At 43.7% G+C, this 18,193-nt stretch overlaps 1 long non-coding RNA gene across 1 annotated transcript in view; it reads left to right on the top strand.

The window, feature by feature from the left end:
* Positions 1-7,074: 7,074 nt before the first annotated feature.
* LOC132388849 (uncharacterized) overlaps positions 7,075-18,193 on the top strand; it is a 111,644-nt gene continuing 100,525 nt past the window's right edge. Inside the window, exons 1-2 of the long non-coding RNA XR_009510357.1 lie at positions 7,075-7,445; positions 8,841-8,991. This is a non-coding gene — a long non-coding RNA (uncharacterized LOC132388849). The remainder of the gene's footprint in view (positions 7,446-8,840; positions 8,992-18,193) is intronic.

The following is an 18,193-nucleotide window of genomic DNA, read 5'->3' on the forward strand; positions in this document are numbered from 1 at the left end:
GAAAATAGGTGGCTATGCGGTAGGGTAATTCTAGGCTGTTTCTGGAGTAAATTACATGGTCGGCACAACATTCTGGGCCAAAGCATCGGTAATATGTTATAGATTTCTGTGATTTTATGAAATTCAAGGGAAATCTCCTATCCCACAGAGTGGTGACTAGTTGCAACCTGTAATCTCAGGGAGAGTGAAAGGGGAACGGCATATACTGATATGGAAATGAAACTTGGGCAGGGACCAGATGGTCCGAGTGGCCTTCCTAGTATACAGTGTGAGTGTGGTGGAGACAGTAAGTACCTGAGACGCGGGATTTGATACAGAACTGATTTACCTTTCACAGATCCACAATATTAAACACCAGTCTAGTTTAAGGCTAACATCAGCAGAACAGACTCCTCCAATGCTCAGTGACCAGGATTCAGTCCTGGGTGCGATGAGCAGCCGCCAGAACTGCAGAATCTGACAGTAACTGTCCCTCATGAACCTGCAGCTGCCTTCAGTCACCGTGATGGTTAAACATTTAACACGGAGCTGATTTGAACTTCCTCCCTGATGTGAAGTTGCTGGTGTTGCAGCAGCTGGGATGATTGAGTAAAACTCTTTGCTCACTCCGGACAGAAATGTGGCCTCTATTTATTGTAAACACACCGGAGCGTCACAAGGTGGGTTAACTGAATGAGTCTCTTCGCACACACGGAGCAGGTGAACGGCCGCTTCCCAGAGCGAAGCTGTTGGTATATCTGCGATGCCCGACTGAATCCCTTCCAAAATGAGAGCCAGTGAATGACGTCACAGTGCTCGGAACGTCATGGCGATGTATCCAATCAGATCACGGACATGGACACGTGCTCGGGCTCTCCTTATCGCGAGTGGGGCGCTGTCTTCTCCAGCATCTCCGCCTCCACATTCAAGGATCGGCGGCATTCAAGCGCTGGTGAACTGACAGATACAGCGGAACTATCGTGCTGTTGTGTTTGTGATTCCCATACACAAATCCTTTGCCTTTTCTACATTGTTAAAAGTTTACAAAGCACGTCAGTGGGTGAAGGACAACATTTCAACTCAAATAACTTTAGCGTCCATGGTGCCTTCATATAAATAAAACATTTTCACAGTTCAAAACAAGTTGGAGGAACAAGACTTCTAACTGGCTACAGTTCCGGCATCAGGCACAACATCAAATTCTCTGCTTCCCTCTCTGTATCAAAATGGATCATTCCTCCCCTTCATCAGTCTGTGACTTGGCTCAGTCTGTCTGTCTCCTTCGCATTCTGAGCATGCGCCACACACCTACTGAGATCACATTTTATTTACACGGCTGCGACTGGAGACTTTCTGATTATTATGTCCCTCCCGGCATTTGACGGTGGTAAACTCAGAGACAGCTATGGTATTGAACATTGGGAATAGGTGATTAGGCTTTTTCGTTGGAGATGATAAACTGCCGGTAGTGTGTGTCTGGATGACTGGGTCGGTTTCAGACTGGAAGGAGGTAGCGTTTGGAGTTCCCCAGAGATCAGTCCCTGACCACAGTTGTTCACAGTTTAATATCCTGGCGGAGGCAGCGAGATGTGAGATGTCCCAGTCTGCTGGTGAGGCAGAAAGAGTGGAGTTGGTGGAGGGGAGGCGATTCACATGCAATTTCGCAGCTTTGCAATCAGCACATAGTGCACTGTGGGGCTGCAGTGGCGGGTTCCAATCTGCTAATTAGATTTGCTGACGGCACTACATTGATCGGCCGAATCCCAAATAATAACGAGGCAGCCGACAGAGAAGAAGTCATCACCCCGACACAGTGGTGTCAAGAAAACAACCTCTCCCTCATTGTGACAAAAACAAAGGAGCTGGTTGTGGATTACAGGAGGAATGGAGACAGGGACCAAGTTCAACATCTCCAAGTCTGTAATTGACACAAAATGCACATTTTAATAGTGATCATGACGCAATGTATTTTAAATATCGTTAATAACTTAAAACATATTTATAGATTGTTACTGACAGAGAATCGTATCATTTGTGTTCCGTGTGTTATCTGAATGTACTTGCCTGTGATGCTGCCACAATTCAGTGTTTCTCGGTACCTGTACCTTCCCGTTCTTGTGCACTTGGCAATAAATTCAACAGGACCTGAGAAATCTCAATGAGATTTGATTAGTGATGATCACCTTGGCAGCTCGGTAGGTCGAATGTATGCGACAGTACACTGTTAAATGCAAAACCCTGAACAGTGTTGATGATCAGAGGGATCTTAGACTCCAAGTTCATCGCTCCCTGAAAGAGACTGCACAGATTGATCGGGTGGATAAGAAGGCAAATGACATGGTTGTCTTTCTTAGTTGAAGCACTGAGTTCAAAAGTCGGGAAGTTGCGTTGCGGCTGTTACGAGCCTGCGGTCGTACTGTGACTGTTTCTTTAAGAGCGCCGGCGTGAGGAGGCGGGACTATGACGTCAGTCACAGGCTGACAGCGCTGACTGTGGACTGAACCATAAGAGAGAGAGAGCGATCTGCAGACAGGCAGTCGGGGGGGGGGGGGGGGAAGAGGGAGGAGAAGCGAGAGAGAAGGGGAGGAGAGAGAGACTGACAGAGAGAGGGAGAGGAGAGAGGGGAGAGACTGAGAAAGAGAGTCAGAGAGAGAGGAAAGAGAGACAGAGACAGAGAGAGAGAGAGAGAGAGAGAGAGAGAGATCGCTTCAGTTAGTCGCAGCTGAGGGTTGAAATTCTCCTCGGCCCACAAGAGTGGGTTGATCATCGGTACACGGAACCACAACGAATGTGTGTGGCTGTCACTTCGTATAATCCATAGGAGTGGGTTGTGGAATATCTTGTGTTAACCCTTGCCTGGGTCCGTTGTGTGGTAACCCCTGGAAGACGGTATTCCTGTGACAGGTCACTTTCGCTGATAACTCGTATGTGGACGGATTCAACGGATAAGAACTTCGTCGACGGTTATTTTGATGTAACGGCCTTTTCTCTACGTTTCACCCTGGATTACAAATATCTCTCCCCCGTCATTTATTCCGTGGATTACTGAACTTTCCTACTTAACCATCTCAAGACTCTGAGCTTTGTTCCCTCAGGCTCGATAGTCTGGGAATTATATTTACACATATATACAGATAACACTGTTAACTGTCCTTTATTTCATTAAGTTACTATATTGTAAGTAGATGCTAATAAAGAGAATGGTTTTAACATCAAAACCAGACTCCATTGTGAACTCTATTGCTGCTGGTTCGTTTCTAAAACGTTGCAGTTCGTAACACAGTTTTTTAAAACTAGTTAGAACACATCTGGAGTGTTTCATACAGTTCTGGTCGCCCCCATTCTCGGAAGGATGTCGGGGCTTTGGAGAGGGCGCAGAAGAGGTTTACCAGGACACTTTTGTAAATGGTTCTATTACCGGTATCTATAACTTGTTGATTGATTCTAGACAAGACTTCTTTGATAAAATAAAAAGAGCTTGGGAGGATGACCTAAATTGTCAGATTTCTGATGATAGATGGAATAAAATTCTTAAACGGGTTAATAAATCATCTTTCTGTGCTCATCATTCTCTTCTACAATTTAACGTGGTTCATAGAGCTTACATTTCTAAACAGAAGCTCTCCAGTTTTTACCCGAATGTTTCTCCACTTTGTAATAAATGCAGCTCTGCTGATGCCTCTTTAATTCATATGTTTTGGTTTGGCCCTACAATTGAAAAGTTTTGGCGGGAAGTATTCCATACCTTTTCACAACTTTTTAGGGTCCAATTTGACCCAAATCCCCTTACTGCCTTGGTTGATATAGCTATCTTTTTAACTAAAAAAATTTTCGATCAAATTGAGTCTCTTATTTCTTCCTTTATTTGGAATAATAAGAGACAAAGAATTAATAAGTACAATTTACAAAAATCTAAAATAGATGGTGGACTAGCACTTCCTAATTTAAGACTGTATTATTGGGCTGTGAATATTAGATAATTATGTTTTTGGTTATATTGGCTTAATAAGAAACAAAAACCATTATGGGTTGATTTGGAATTAAAAGCTGTTAAACAATTTCAGTTAACTTCAATATTAGGAGCTCCATTAGCTTTACAGCTCTCTAAAATTCCAAATTTAAATCTTTACCCGGTTCTTAAACTATTCCAACGGATTTGGGTTCAGTTACGTAATTTTTTAAATTTGAAACAATTCAGTTGTCTAGATTTTTATATCGAAACTTTTCATATAAACCTTCAGCAACTGACCCCATTTTTCTCCTATGGAAAAAATAAAGGGATCCGTTCTTTTACAGATTCATTTTGTGATGGTCAATTGATGACCTTTGAAGAGTTAATTAACAAATTTTCTCTTGCTCATACATATTTTTTGGAATATGTTCAGTTTCGACATTTTTGACAACAACGCTTACTTAAGTTTCCACATTTACAAGAATCTGATTTGTTAGATACCATTTTGAAATTGAATCCCTTAGAGAAAGTTTCCATTGGCAGAATGTATAACTTATTTTTGTTACAAAAAGAGAACATATCACTAAAGATTAAACAAGATTGGGAGAGAGAACTTACTATGACCTTTGTTAATGAAGATTGGCTTCGAGTTTTGAAAAACGGAAATTCTTCTTCTATATGTGCCAACCATTGTTTAATTCAATTTAAAACTGTGCACTGTTATTATTTAACAAAGGAGAGACTATCTAAAATATTTCGTAGTATAGACAAATGCTGTGATAGATGTAAAACTGAAGTAGCTGCTTTGTCACATAAGTTCCGGCATGTTCATCATTAAAGTCGTTTTGGAAATCTTTATTTCCAACAAGTTCTAAAGCTCTGAAAATGAATTTACAACCTAATAGGTTGACTGTTCTATTTGGTATAGTTCCACATCATATTCAGGGTATTTCATCTTCAGATCTAGTTGTAATTGCATTTGTTACACTATTGACAAGAAGGGCCATTTTATTAAAATACAAAGAGACTTCTTCCCTTGAATTAATTGATTGGTTTTCTCAAGGAATCTTATGTCTTATTTTGAAAAAAAATTGGGAGAACTTTTGATCCTCGATTCGATTTTGAGAGAAGATGGGGTTCTTTGTCAAATATTATCATTTAATTTGAATTATGCTATATGGTTTCCTTCCACTTTTATATTTTTTATAAATATGAAATGGCGGTTGATGATTCTATTTTTATATTTAGATGATGGTTAAACGTATTGCTCCGGGGGGTTGATTCCTAATGGGTTTTTTCCATTTTTTGTTGTTCGTGGGTTCCCCCCTAGTTAGATGGGGTTCTTTATTTCCTTCTTTTTCCTATATATATTTTCCATTTTTATATTTTACGATTAGTTTTTTTTCCTCAGCTTTATTAATTTTATACATATTAATCCATTGAAGTCTTGTTTCATTCTATAGCTGTAGAAGATTATGTACTGGTAAAAAAGATTATAAAAATGAAAAATGAAAATGACAAAACAACGATGTAACAAAGCATTATAGCTGCAGAGATAGTGCAGTGCAGATAGACGTATGGTGCAGGGTCACGTCGAGTTACATTGTGAGGCCGAGTCCATTTCATCATTCTTTTGGATTATGACCACAGACAGGAAGCCGTCCTTGAGCCGGGTGGTTCGCTCTTTAAGGCTTTTGTATCTCGCCCCGATGGGGGAGCGGGTTTGCAGCGAGAATGTCCAGGTTGTGAGGACCTTTGAGTACATGGCCTGCTTTTCCGAGGGAGGGGAAGTGTAGGAAGAGTCCATGGAGTGGAGGCTTGTTTCTCTGATGTTCTCTGCAGTTCCTTGCAGTCATGGGCAGAGCAGTAGCCATACAAAGCCGTGAAGTATCGACAAGAAGCTCAGAGACCTCGGTCTTCACCCTGCCTTGTGTAGCTGGATCCTGGACTTCCTGTCAGATCGCCGGCAGGTGTTAAGAGTGGGCTCCCTCACCTCGGTCTCGCTGACCCTCAGCACACATATCCCACAGGATTGTCTCTTTGCCCCCTCCTTTAATCTCTGTATTCCCATGACGTGTCGCCACCTACAGCTCCAATCTGCAAATTAAATTTACTGACGACACTACTCTGACTGGCCTAATCTCAAATAATAACGATGCAGCCGACAGAGAAGAAGTCATCACCCCGACACAGTGGTGTCAAGAAAACAACCTCTCCCTCATTGTGATAAAAACAAAGGAGCTGGTTGTGGAATACAGGAGGAATGCAGACAGGGACCAAATTTAACATTTCCTTGTCTGTTATTGACACAAAATGTACCTTTTAATATTGATCATGACACAGTGTATTTTATATAACGTTAATGATATGAAACATATTTACAAATCGTTACTGACAGAGAACCGTATAAGTTGTGTTCTGTGTGTTATATGAATGTACTTGCCTGTGATGCTGCCACAAGTCAGTTTTTCTCTGTACCTGTACCTTCCCGTACTTGTGCAGTTGGCAATAAATTCAACAGGACCTGAGAAATCTCAGTGAGATTTGATTAGTGATGATCATCTTGGCAGCTCGGTAGGTCGAATGTATGCGACAGTACACTGTTAAATGCAAAACCCTGAACAGTGTCGATGATCAGAGGGATCTTAGACTCCAAGTGCATCGCTCCCTGAAAGAGACTGCACAGATTGATCGGGTGGTTAAGAAGGCAAATGACATGGTTGTCTTTATTAGTTGAAGCATTGAGTTCAAAAGTCGGCAAGTTGTTTTTCGGCTGTTACGAGCCTGTTACTATATACTAATAAAGGTAATGGTTTTAACATCAAAACCAGACTCCAGTGTGAATTCTATTGCGGCTGGTTCGTTTCTAAAACTTTACAGTTCGCAACAAGGCTTTATAAAACAGGTTATACCACATCTGGAGTGTTTCATACAGTTCTGGTCGCCCCCATTCTCGGAAGGATGTCGGGGCTTTGGACAGGGCACAGAAGAGGTTTACCAGGACACTGCCTGGATTAGAGGGCATGAGCTATAACGAGAGGCTGGACAAACTTGTGTTGTTTTCTCCAGAGCGGAGCAAGCTGGGGTGAGACAGGATGGACGATTATAGGATTACGAGAGGAATAGATAGAGTGGACAGACGATGTATTTTTCCTGGGGGTTGAAATGTCTAACACATTTAAGGTGAGAGGAGATATGAGCGGCAAGTTTGCTTCTTTCCACAGACGAATGAGTAGCTGGAGTCTCTGCCTGGGAGAGTGGGGGGGGAGGTGGCTCCAATCCTGCACGTGATCCCGTTTGCCCCTCCCATTTAACCGTAGATTGGCAGCACCTGCGCGTCAGTTTCCGAGGCCCCGCCTCCCGATGATGTAACAATCTCTTCGCGCATGTTCACAGTCTCCGGGTGGACGGTGTTATCCTCTCCGCTCAGTGGGTCGGCTGTATTACCGGGAAAGACTTTCGTCTCTTCCGTCGGGATCACTGTCTGCGGGCCGAAGATATCACTTCCCCATCGGTGAGTACTGAGACCGATCCCGAGCGGGGAGATCCGATGTTGGCCGTGAGCCCCGAACTGAGGGCCAGGAATTCAATTGTTTCCCAACTATCTGGGCTCGTCAGAAATGTGTCGACTTCACTTAATCTGCATTGAACGATCCAAACCAGGAGCCCAGGTTGTCTGTTTCCGCAGAATTGAAATGGAAGTCCCGCCGACAGGTCTCGTGAGGCTGTGTGCCGCAGATTCGCCCCGCCCTCCGCGTTATGACGCCAGATCACGTGGTGCGATTTTGGCCAACGAGTCCCATTAACTTGCCCGAACTCGTCTCGCTTCCTGAAGCTCCTCACATTTGTCCTGGAGGTTTATGGCTGTTGTGTGTTCTCCCGGACTGGGGTGGGTGAGAAAGGAGAACGTCCCAGGTTGTGGGGATCTTTGATTTCACTGCCTGCTTTACCGAGGGACTGGGAAGTCTCGGGGGGAGAATGGTTTCAGCCTCAGCTCCACGCAGTAGAGCTGAGCCCCACATAACTCCTGCAAGTTTATCGTCCAGCGACTGCGGTCGGTCAAGTACAGACAAGACAGGATCTGTAATACAAATTTCCTGCAATGGTCCAGTTTTAACCTGGAAATGGAGTGATAGTATAACAGTAAAGGAAGCACAACTTGACCTTGTAAATGATCCTGGAACCGATTTGACTGTTATTCCCGGAAATGTGTCCGGTGCAGTTGTTGCTAACAAGGCTTACAAGAATAATCTCAGGAACGATCGGATTTATGTTTGAGGAGCATTTGATGGTTCTTGACCTGTGCTCGGTGGAGTTCAGAGGGACGGTGGGGGTGGTGGAGGGATGTATGGTTAATAAACCTACCGAATGCTGAAAAGCCTGGATACAGTGGACATGGAGTGGATGTTTCCATCAGACAGAGCATCTGTGATCTGACAGCACAGTCTCAGTATAAACTTGCTTCCCTTTAAAACTGAGATGAGGAAATTATTTTGGCCAAAAGATGTCTGATATTTGGAATTTGTGATTTTGTTTGAGGATGCCGTTTGGGTATATTTGTGACAGATTAATATACTGATGATTGCTGAGTAGCTTCAGGGTTACAGGAGGAAGGCAGGAATATGTTGTTGGAATAAAAATCAGCCCTGGTTGAATGGTGGACAGACCAGATGGATCGAATCACCTAATTCTGTTCCTGTGTCGTATGTCTTACCATGACTGAATGATGGCTCTTTCTTATCCCATATCGTCTGTGTCATGTGAGGGACAATAAAAGATTGTTCACTGAGATCATTATATTTGCCTTCAATGGTTAAATTTCAGTGAGTTTTATTCCTAGTAACATTAAGCAGAAAAGTTTGGTCCTCTTTTGTATTGTTAACGTGCTTCATTATCTTTCATGTTAAAGTTAGACCTGCAGTGACAGATTTATTGGAAGAAAAACCACAACTGAAGACGAGGGAACAGCAACAAGTGAACCAGCCCGAGGACTGAGAGCACCGACTGGAGAGGACCCATCTGACTTGGAGATTCCATTGATTCAGTCCGGAGAAAGTTTGGTGAGTCTCATTTACTCAAACACTGGTCCTTTAGACATTACATACCTGCACAAAGGAAGGTAGGAAATGGTTGGGAGTGAGACTGAATATGCCCAGAAGGACCAGTTATGCCTCTGTCAGACCCAGTTGTGAAGAAGCCCCACCTTATATTCCCTTTAAACTTTTCCCCTTTAACACTTAACCCATGTCCTCTGTTTTTTTTTCTCCCCTAGCCTCAGTGGATAAACCCTGCTTGCATTCACTCTAGCTATACCCATCCTAATTTTATATACCTCTATCAAGTCTCCCCTCATTCTTCTACACTCCTAAGAATGAAATCCTTACCTATTCAACCTTTCTCTGTAAAACAGTTTCTCAAGTCCTGGCAGCATCCTTGTAAACCTTCTCTGCACTCTTCCAACCTTACTAATATCCTTCCTGTAATTCGGTGACCAAAACTGCACACAATACTCCAATTTCAGCCTCACTAATACCTTATACGACCTCACCATAACATTCCAACACTTCTACTCAATACTTGGATTTATAAAGGCCAAAGGATTCAACAGATGGGAGATGCCAGAGAGTAGTGGTGGATAATTGTTTATCGGGATGGAGGCCAGTGACTAGCGGGGTGCCTCAGGGATCAGTTTTGGGCCCAATGTTGTTTGTAATATACATAAATGATCTGGATGATGGGGTGGTAAATTGGATTCGTAAGTATGCCGATGATACTAAGGTAGGAGGTGTTGTGGATAATGAGGTGGGTTTTCAAAGCTTGCAGGGAGACGTATGCCGGTCAGAAGAATGGGCTGAACGTTGGCAAATAGAGTTTAATGCTGAGAAGTGTGAGGTTCTACATTTTGGCAGGAATAATCCAAATAGAACATACAGGAATTGAGGAATGCAGAGGAACAGAGAGATCTAGGAATAACAGTGCATAGTTCCCTGAAGGTGGAGTCTCATGTAGATAGGGAGGTGAAGAAGGCTTTTGGAACGCTGGCCTTTATAAATCAAAGCACTGAGTACAGAAGTTGGGATGTAATGTTAAAAGTGTACAAGGCATTGTTAAGGCCAAATTTAGAATATTGTGTGCAGTTCTGGTCACCGAATTATAGGAAAGATATCAATAAATTAGAGAGAGTGCAGAGACAATTTACTAGGATGTTACCTGGGTTTCAGCACTTAAGTTACAGAGAAAGGTTGAACAAGTTAGGTCTCTATTCATTGGAGCGTAGAAGGTTGAGGGGGATTTGATCAAGGTATTTAAAATTTTGAGAGGGATAGATAGAGTTGACGTGAATAGGCTGTTTCCATTGAGAGTAGGGGAGATTCAAACGAGAGGACATGATTTGAGAGTTAGGGGGCAGAAGTTTAAGGGAAACATGAGGGGGTATTTCTTTACTCAGAGAGTGATAGCTGTGTGGAATGAGCTTCCTGTAGAAGTATTAGAGGCCAGTTCAGTTGTGTCATTTCAGGTAAAATTGGATAGGTATATGGACAGGAAAGGAGTGGAGGGTTATGGGCTGAGTGCGGGTAGGTGGGACTAGGTGAGATTAAGAGTTCGGCACGGACTAGGAGGGCTGAGATGGCCTGTTTCCGTGCTGTGATAGTTATATGGTTATATGGTACTAAAAGCGCTCTTTACTGCCCTATCTACATGTGATGCCACTTCTGGGAATTTTATATCAGTATTCCTAGATCCCTCTGTTCTAGTGCACTCCTCAGTGCCCTGCCATTTACCTCGTATGTTCTACCTCGGTTTGACCTTCTAAAGTGCGATACCTCACACTTGTCTGTATTAAACTCCATCTGCCATTTTTCCAGCTGGTCCTGATCTCTCTGCAAGCTTTGAAAACCTTCTTCACTGTGCATACACCTCCAATCTTTGTATCATCAACAAATTTGCTGACCCTATTTACCAAATTATTATCCAGATCATTGATAAAGATGACAAATAACAATGGACTGATCCCTGTGGCACACCACTCATCACAGGCCTCCACTCAGAGTAGCAATCCTCCACTACCACTCTCTGGCTTCTTCCATTGAGCCAATTTCTAATCCAGTTTACTACCTCTCCATGTATACCTAGCAACTGAATCTTCCTAAATAACCTCCCATGCAGGACCTTGTCAAAGGCCTTACTGAAGTCCATACAGACAACATCCACTGCCTTCCCTTCATCCACTTTCCTTGTAACCGCCTCGAAAGTCTCTAATATATTTGTTAAACATGACCTACCATGCACAAAGCCGTGTTGACTCTCCCTAATAAGTCCCTGTCTATCTAAACAATTGTCAATCCTATCTCTTAGTACTCCTTCCAATAGTTTACCCATGATGACATTAAACTTACCAGCCTATAATTTCCCGGATTACTGTTAGAGCCTGCTTTAAACAACGGAACAACATGAGCTATCCTCCAAATCTCTGGCACCTAACGCGTAGATAATGACATTTAAATTGATCTGCCAGGGTCCCTGCAATTTCAACATTAGTCTCCTTCAGGGACCGAGGGAATACCCTGTCAGGTCCTGGAGATTTATCTACTCGCCTCAAGGTAGCAAGCACCTCTTCCTCTTCTATCTGTATAGATTCCATGACCTCAATACTTGTTTGCCTTATTTCCATTGACTCCAAGCCAGTTTTCTTAGTAAATTCAGACACAAAAAAACCATTTAACATCTCCCCAATTTCTTTTGGTTCCATACATCATCGACCACTCTGATCTTCAAGAGGACCAATTTTATCCCTTAACTATCCTTTTGCTATTAATATACCTGTGGAAGCTCTTACTATCCTTCACCTTGACTGCCAACGCCACCTCATGTCTTCTTTCAGCCCTCCTGATTTCTTCCTTAAGTATTTTTTTGTACTTTTTATACTCCTCAAGTACCTTCTTTGCTCCGTTTCTCATACATGCCATACATCTCTCTCTTCTTTATCAGAGTTCCAATATCCATCGAGAACCAAGGTTCCTTATTCTTATTCACCTTGCCTTTAATCCTGAGACTTTGTTCCTAGTGTGTCCTGATGGGCCATCTGGAAATGATTTAAGCTGGTGACAACCCTGTTTTCCCCAGTGGGATAACTCTCATGTGGAATCGGGCTAATGGTCGGACCTTCAACCAAGTGAGTCCAGTCTCCACTGTTAGTCTGGCCAGTTTACTCTTCAGAGTGCCATTGGCTCTCTCCACTCTGCCAGCGGCCCGTGGGTGGAGAACACAGTGGAATTGTTGCTTGATAGCTAGTTCGTTACATACTCCTTCATTTACTTTCACCATAAAGTGTGGGCCATTGTTGAACTCAGGGAATTATTTCCCTTAATAATACCTTCACAACAGTCAGCAATATTAATGGTAGTTGGAACAGCTGCAATCCATCTACTAAACACATCTATAATACCTACGCAGTATCTATAGCAATGTACTCTAGACAATTCAATAAACTCAACTTGTAGACATGAAGAAGATCCACATGGCAAGGGAGTCGTACCCGGTGTGCAGGGTACAGGATACCAACCATTCCCTCCTTTCCCAGGTGTGTTTAATTATGTATATGATCAACCAATATTGGTAAAAACTGTGTAGGAACCCAGACCTGTACCACTGGGTGATCCAAAAACCTAGGTTAGGGTCTTTCTGGCACCCCACCTGGGACCACAGTTTTCACTCCTCCTCAGAGACGTCCCCCTGAGAAGAACAAAACTCGAGGTAGCTGTAGAGCGGTGAGTAAGTTGTTTACAAAGGTGGCATTACTAATGGGGTGGCCATAGGAAGTCAGGAATCCCCATGTTCCCAGAGAGCCCCTAGTCATGTACAATCCCAAATGCATAACGGGAGTCTGTGTAAACGTTCCCACTTTACTCTGTTGCTGGGATACAGGCACGAGTCAGAGCAAACAGCTCAGCCTTCTGGGCAGAGACAGCTGCTTCAAAAGAGGCCTGTTCAATTACTTCACTGTCCATCACTATCGCATTGTTTCCCTGCTGGATCCACAAAAGAGCTTTCATCATCATGAAAAGGTGTCTCAGGCTAGAGGGGGTATTGCAGAATGGATGAGAGAGTCTGTCCTTCTTTCACTGTGATCCGGTCGGGCTAGAGGGGGTATTGCAGAATGGATGGGAGAGTCTGTCCTTCGTTCACTGTGATCCGGACGGGCTAGAGGGGGTATTGCAGAATGGATGGGAGAGTCTGTCCTTCTTTCAATGTGATCCGGACCAGCTAGAGGGGGTATTGCAGAATGGATGGGAGAGTCTGTCCTTCTTTCACTGTGATCTGGACGGGCCAGTGGGGATATTGCAGAATGGATGGGAGAGTCTGTCCATCTTTTACAGTGATCCAGACGGGCTAGAGGGGGTATTGTAGAATGGATGGGGGAGTCTGTCCTTCTTTCACTGTGATCCGGACGGGCTAGAGGGGGTATTGCAGAATGGATGGGAGAGTCTGTCCTTCGTTCACTGTGATCCGGACGGGCTAGAGGGGGTATTGCAGAATGGATGGGAGAGTCTGTCCTTCTTTCAATGTGATCCGGACCAGCTAGAGGGGGTATTGCAGAATGGATGGGAGAGTCTGTCCTTCTTTCAATGTGATCCGGACCAGCTAGAGGGGGTATTGCAGAATGGATGGGAGAGTCTGTCCTTCTTTCACTGTGATCTGGACGGGCCAGTGGGGATATTGCAGAATGGATGGGAGAGTCTGTCCATCTTTTACAGTGATCCAGACGGGCTAGAGGGGGTATTGTAGAATGGATGGGGGAGTCTGTCCTTCTTTCACTGTGATCCAGACAGGAGGGCTGACTTCATGGACTGCAATTGCCTAGAGATGGGGTACAACGTATTTGGTTTGGTCAGTATTAAAAGAATGTCTTACCAGATGTCCCGTCTTCACCTCAGACTTCTTCCCGTATCAGAGTTGGCCCACGGCCAAGTCTTGCCAGTCTCCCTCGGTGCTGGAGGCTTGTTTCGTCAGGGTGTGGGCCAGGAGCCCTCGGCTCTTTACCTTGAACCCAGGGCAAACCCTAACGGTGGTATGGGGAACCTCCAGTCACCAAAAGAAATCTGGAACTTTGGCCAGAAATGCAATGCCGTCTCTTCCTTTAACCTCTCCAATCACCGTGACTGGGAACTTCTGTCCCTCAAGGGGTTTCCTCAGGTGAGCACCACGTAGGGTCATAGCACAGAGTCACATGAGAGCTGGCTGATGGCAGAAGGGGTTCAAATGTACTGGAGTCCAGATAAAGTGTCCACCACTGGGTGGTCAGAGGAAGCTATCAGTTGTTCGCAGTTCCAGCATGATATCCTTGTCCATGTATAGAATCTCGACGTCCAACAGACAGAGCAAGTCTCTCCCTACAAGATTACACCCCTGTCTGGTGGTGACTGTAAATGAAACCTCACGCTGGTTCCCCTGAAATTCCACCTGCAGTGGCTGGGTATGTGAATACATACGTTCTGTGCCTTCGAACCCAGACAGAGTGATTGTAGCGTCTGATAGATGGAATCCCTTTGCTGATACTATTTCCTGATCGAGAGTGGTTGTGGTCGCCCTCATATCAATCATAAACGGAATTGAAATTCCAGCACCTGTCAATATTACATTGGGCCCTTACTGAGGGATGATGCTCACAGTAGGAGGCATCCTTGCTTGTCAATTTCTAAATGGGTTGTTGTCCCCACCTGCCCCTTTGTAGGATTTTGTTCCCATTTCTGATCCCCAGATGTAGCCCGCTTGCGTCCTTCTTCCTGCTGAACATGTACACTTTAAATATTAGTTCCTTTCGGGGTTGATCAGGAATTGAAAATCAGGTTCCAATAATATGTCAAAGCTCGTCACATTCGATTTCGGTCATTGTCAGGCCAATCCATATTATTTTTTTTAATCATGTTGGCTTAGTTGGTAAGTTTTGGAGCAGTAGGGCATTAAACTGGGAGTACAGATTCCCATTATTAAAAGGCTTGGTCTCCTGTGAAAGTGCCGTAGCAGGCCACAAATCGCTCCCAATAGTCTGGTCCTGATTCCCCAGGGTTCGGATTGCATTCAAGTACTTTAGTGATGTTTACAGGTTGCTGGCGAGCCCTTTCCAGGGCTTGAATGATCTGGTCTGTCTGTTCATTCTCATTATGGTTCCTGCCTGTAACTCCTGATGGGTTTGGTATCTCAATTCTGCCTTCCATTTCCCCCCTCATCAGCTGAAAGAATCATGCAGGAGAGACTGAATAAATCTTGTGGAGTCGCATTCAACATTTGTGTAGTACTGTGGACACACTGAGCAAACTGTGCTGGTTTTTCTTTTCTATCTGGGGCCTGATTCATGATCATTATCATTTCTTAAGGCTTCCAGGGTGTAGACACAGGAATCACTGAGGGCCGAACCCCCTCTTGCTCGTGGATTAGGCAGCATTTGGCTGGGCAGTTGTCTTTGTGGAGCCACTAACACTGGGGTTTTATTGGATTCTTCCCTCCTTGTCTCGGAATAATCCTCGGTATTCCCTTTTGGGATCTCAGGGTGTAGAGATCCCCTTCCCTGTGCCGCTGTTTTACCTGAGCGGCCACCGTATCTGGGTACTGAGAGGATTGGGGTTCGGGGGCACTGGGTGAACTTGGCCGCAGGTAAGGTAGGAGAGGTACGGTGGGTGCCCACTCCTCAGCATGGCCACTGTCCTCAAACAGGGTCGGTATGACAGACATGGGTTTGTGATCCCTTCTTTCCCTGTAAGTTTGAACTTTAGACTGATATTCCTGCCCTTCTCTCCTATCTGGACCAACCTCGGTTTGCTTACGTTTTTCCTGCTCTTGTTTTTGGTGCCCATCCACCCATTCACGCTCCACTTTTAGCGTCTCCCAACCTTTGGCGTTCCTTCTGCAGTACATACCTCTATCCCTTTCTCACATGTATTATTCCTCCCACTTGCTGATAATATACTGTTCCACTTTACATCTTCATTCAGCCCATCTGCTCAGCACTCCCTGTATTGGGATCGTGTTTGTGACTCCAAATGTTGAAGTTGAATAAAACTCGGCAGACCAGCTTCTTATCGTCACCACAGTTCATTTTCCAGCAGGAGTTTGAGACCCTGTTGTTAAAGGGAAGGCATGTAAGCACTGCCACCTTCTGACAAGTGGACTGACTTAGTGAGGTTACAGCCATATATTTATACATAGTAAGCCCCATACATTCCTATTGCAAGATGTTATTTGAACTGGTACGCCCACCAAGTCTGTTGGCTCCAAACTTAATTAGATAAGAGAGTTTGCTAACTGAAGGTTTTAATTACAGATGGATATACTGTCCAGTCCTTATCAGTTACTCCCTTTGCAAGGCCCTGACTTAATTACAAACAGATGTTTATTCCTGTCCCCATCAGTGAGTCCTCCTCCCTTTACTCAAAAGAGGGTACAATGTATAATGTTATCAACTAATGAGGGTACAGTGTATAATGTTATCAACTAATGAGGGTGCAATGTATAATGTTATCAACTAATGAGGGTACAGTGTATAATGTTATCAACTAATGAGGGTACAATGTATAATGTTATCAACTAATGAGGGTACAGTGTATAATGTTATCAACTAATGAGGGTGCAATGTATAATGTTATTAACTAATGAGGGTACAGTGTATAATGTTATCAACTAATGAGGGTGCAATGTATAATGTTATCAACTAATGAGGGTACAGTGTATAATGTTATCAACTAATGAGGGTACAATGTATAATGTTATCAACTAATGAGGGTGCAGTGTATAATGTTATCATCTCTCAGTGTATGTCTCTGCAAGCCACAGAGAACTGGTAATGAGCCTGTCTTAGCTAACCACTGAAGACAGTGTTTACTTTGGTTCAAATATTCCTATTCAGTCCCAACTGTTCTTTTAGCCAGAGGTTACATAGGTTCAAAATGATTTTTTTTTAATATATCCTTAATTCATCAGGAGGGTTCAGGGGAAATGTTTATGTCCCATAAAGAAACTGTTGTTACCTGTGTGTATTGTGGCGATGCAAAAGTTGCTGGAGAATTTACAAGTGGGAAGAAGTGGAGTGATATTTGGAAATCTGACTTTTTCAACATAATTTAGCAAGCAAACCACTTATGGACAATGTGCAAAAGCTCTGGTAAGAAAGTCCTTCATTAGCTGTTGCAGTCCCGCTACATAGGTTGCATGAGAGAGCAGATGAACTCGATCAAACCCAGAGGAGATCATAGTTCTTATTGACAGTGTTAAAATGAATACCTCACTATATAAAAATCACTGTGCACATGTTGTCACTTGGTAAAAATAAGCACAGTACATGATTTATGTGCACACTGGTCATTAGAAATTAGAGGGGGTATTGGATGGAAGATGCAGAGACTGCCAGTGTCCTTGATGCCCTCACCTACAAGATGTGCATCCAGCTGCAGCTTGTAGCCCTGAACTTGAAGGAGCTGGGACTTGAAATTGATGAATTCTTGATCAGCTGGGAGTCAGAGGGGGTGATGCATGTGACATGAAGAGAGGTGAGTTACACCCAAGGTGCAGGACACAGGAAACTGGGTGAGAGTCAGGCAGGTGAATGAGGTTAAATAGCCACCACAGAGTACTCTTGTGGACACCCCACACAACAGCATTTGGACCACTTTAGAAACTGTTGGGGATATTACCTGGCAGTGGAAAGTCAAATAATTGATAGGGGATTCATTAGTTATGGGAATGGAAAAAGAAGGGGACTAATATCCTAGTATTGAGGCTTGCTGGAGCTAGTGTGGTCAGAGGGTGAAGTGGATAAAATAAGTTGTAGGGGGAATGGGAGCCAGAGTGACAGAACAAATAGTGGAGAGGATGCATTGAGTTGAATTGAATTGACTTTATTACATACATACTTCATACACGTGAGGAGTAAATATCTTTACATTACTCTCCATCTAAATGTGCAATGTGTAATTTATAGTAACTTATAATATATTGTTTATACATAGAAGAGTCAGTATAAAATCAACATGCAATTGTATCGGCATGAATTAATCATTCTGATGCCCTGGTAGATGTCCTGGTGATGCCCTGCCCTGGTAGATGTCCCAAAGCCTATTAATCCTTTTGCTGTGGTACCTTTTCCTGGATGGTGGCAGTAGGAACAGTTTGTGGTTGTGGTGAATTGAGTCTCCAATATCCTTTTGGCACTCTTTACACACCTGTCTCTGTAAATCTCCGGAATAGTGGGAAGTTCACATCTGCAGATGC

Source organism: Hypanus sabinus, unplaced genomic scaffold (genome assembly GCF_030144855.1).
Source record: "Hypanus sabinus isolate sHypSab1 unplaced genomic scaffold, sHypSab1.hap1 scaffold_424, whole genome shotgun sequence".
Lineage (NCBI taxonomy): Eukaryota > Metazoa > Chordata > Chondrichthyes > Myliobatiformes > Dasyatidae > Hypanus > Hypanus sabinus.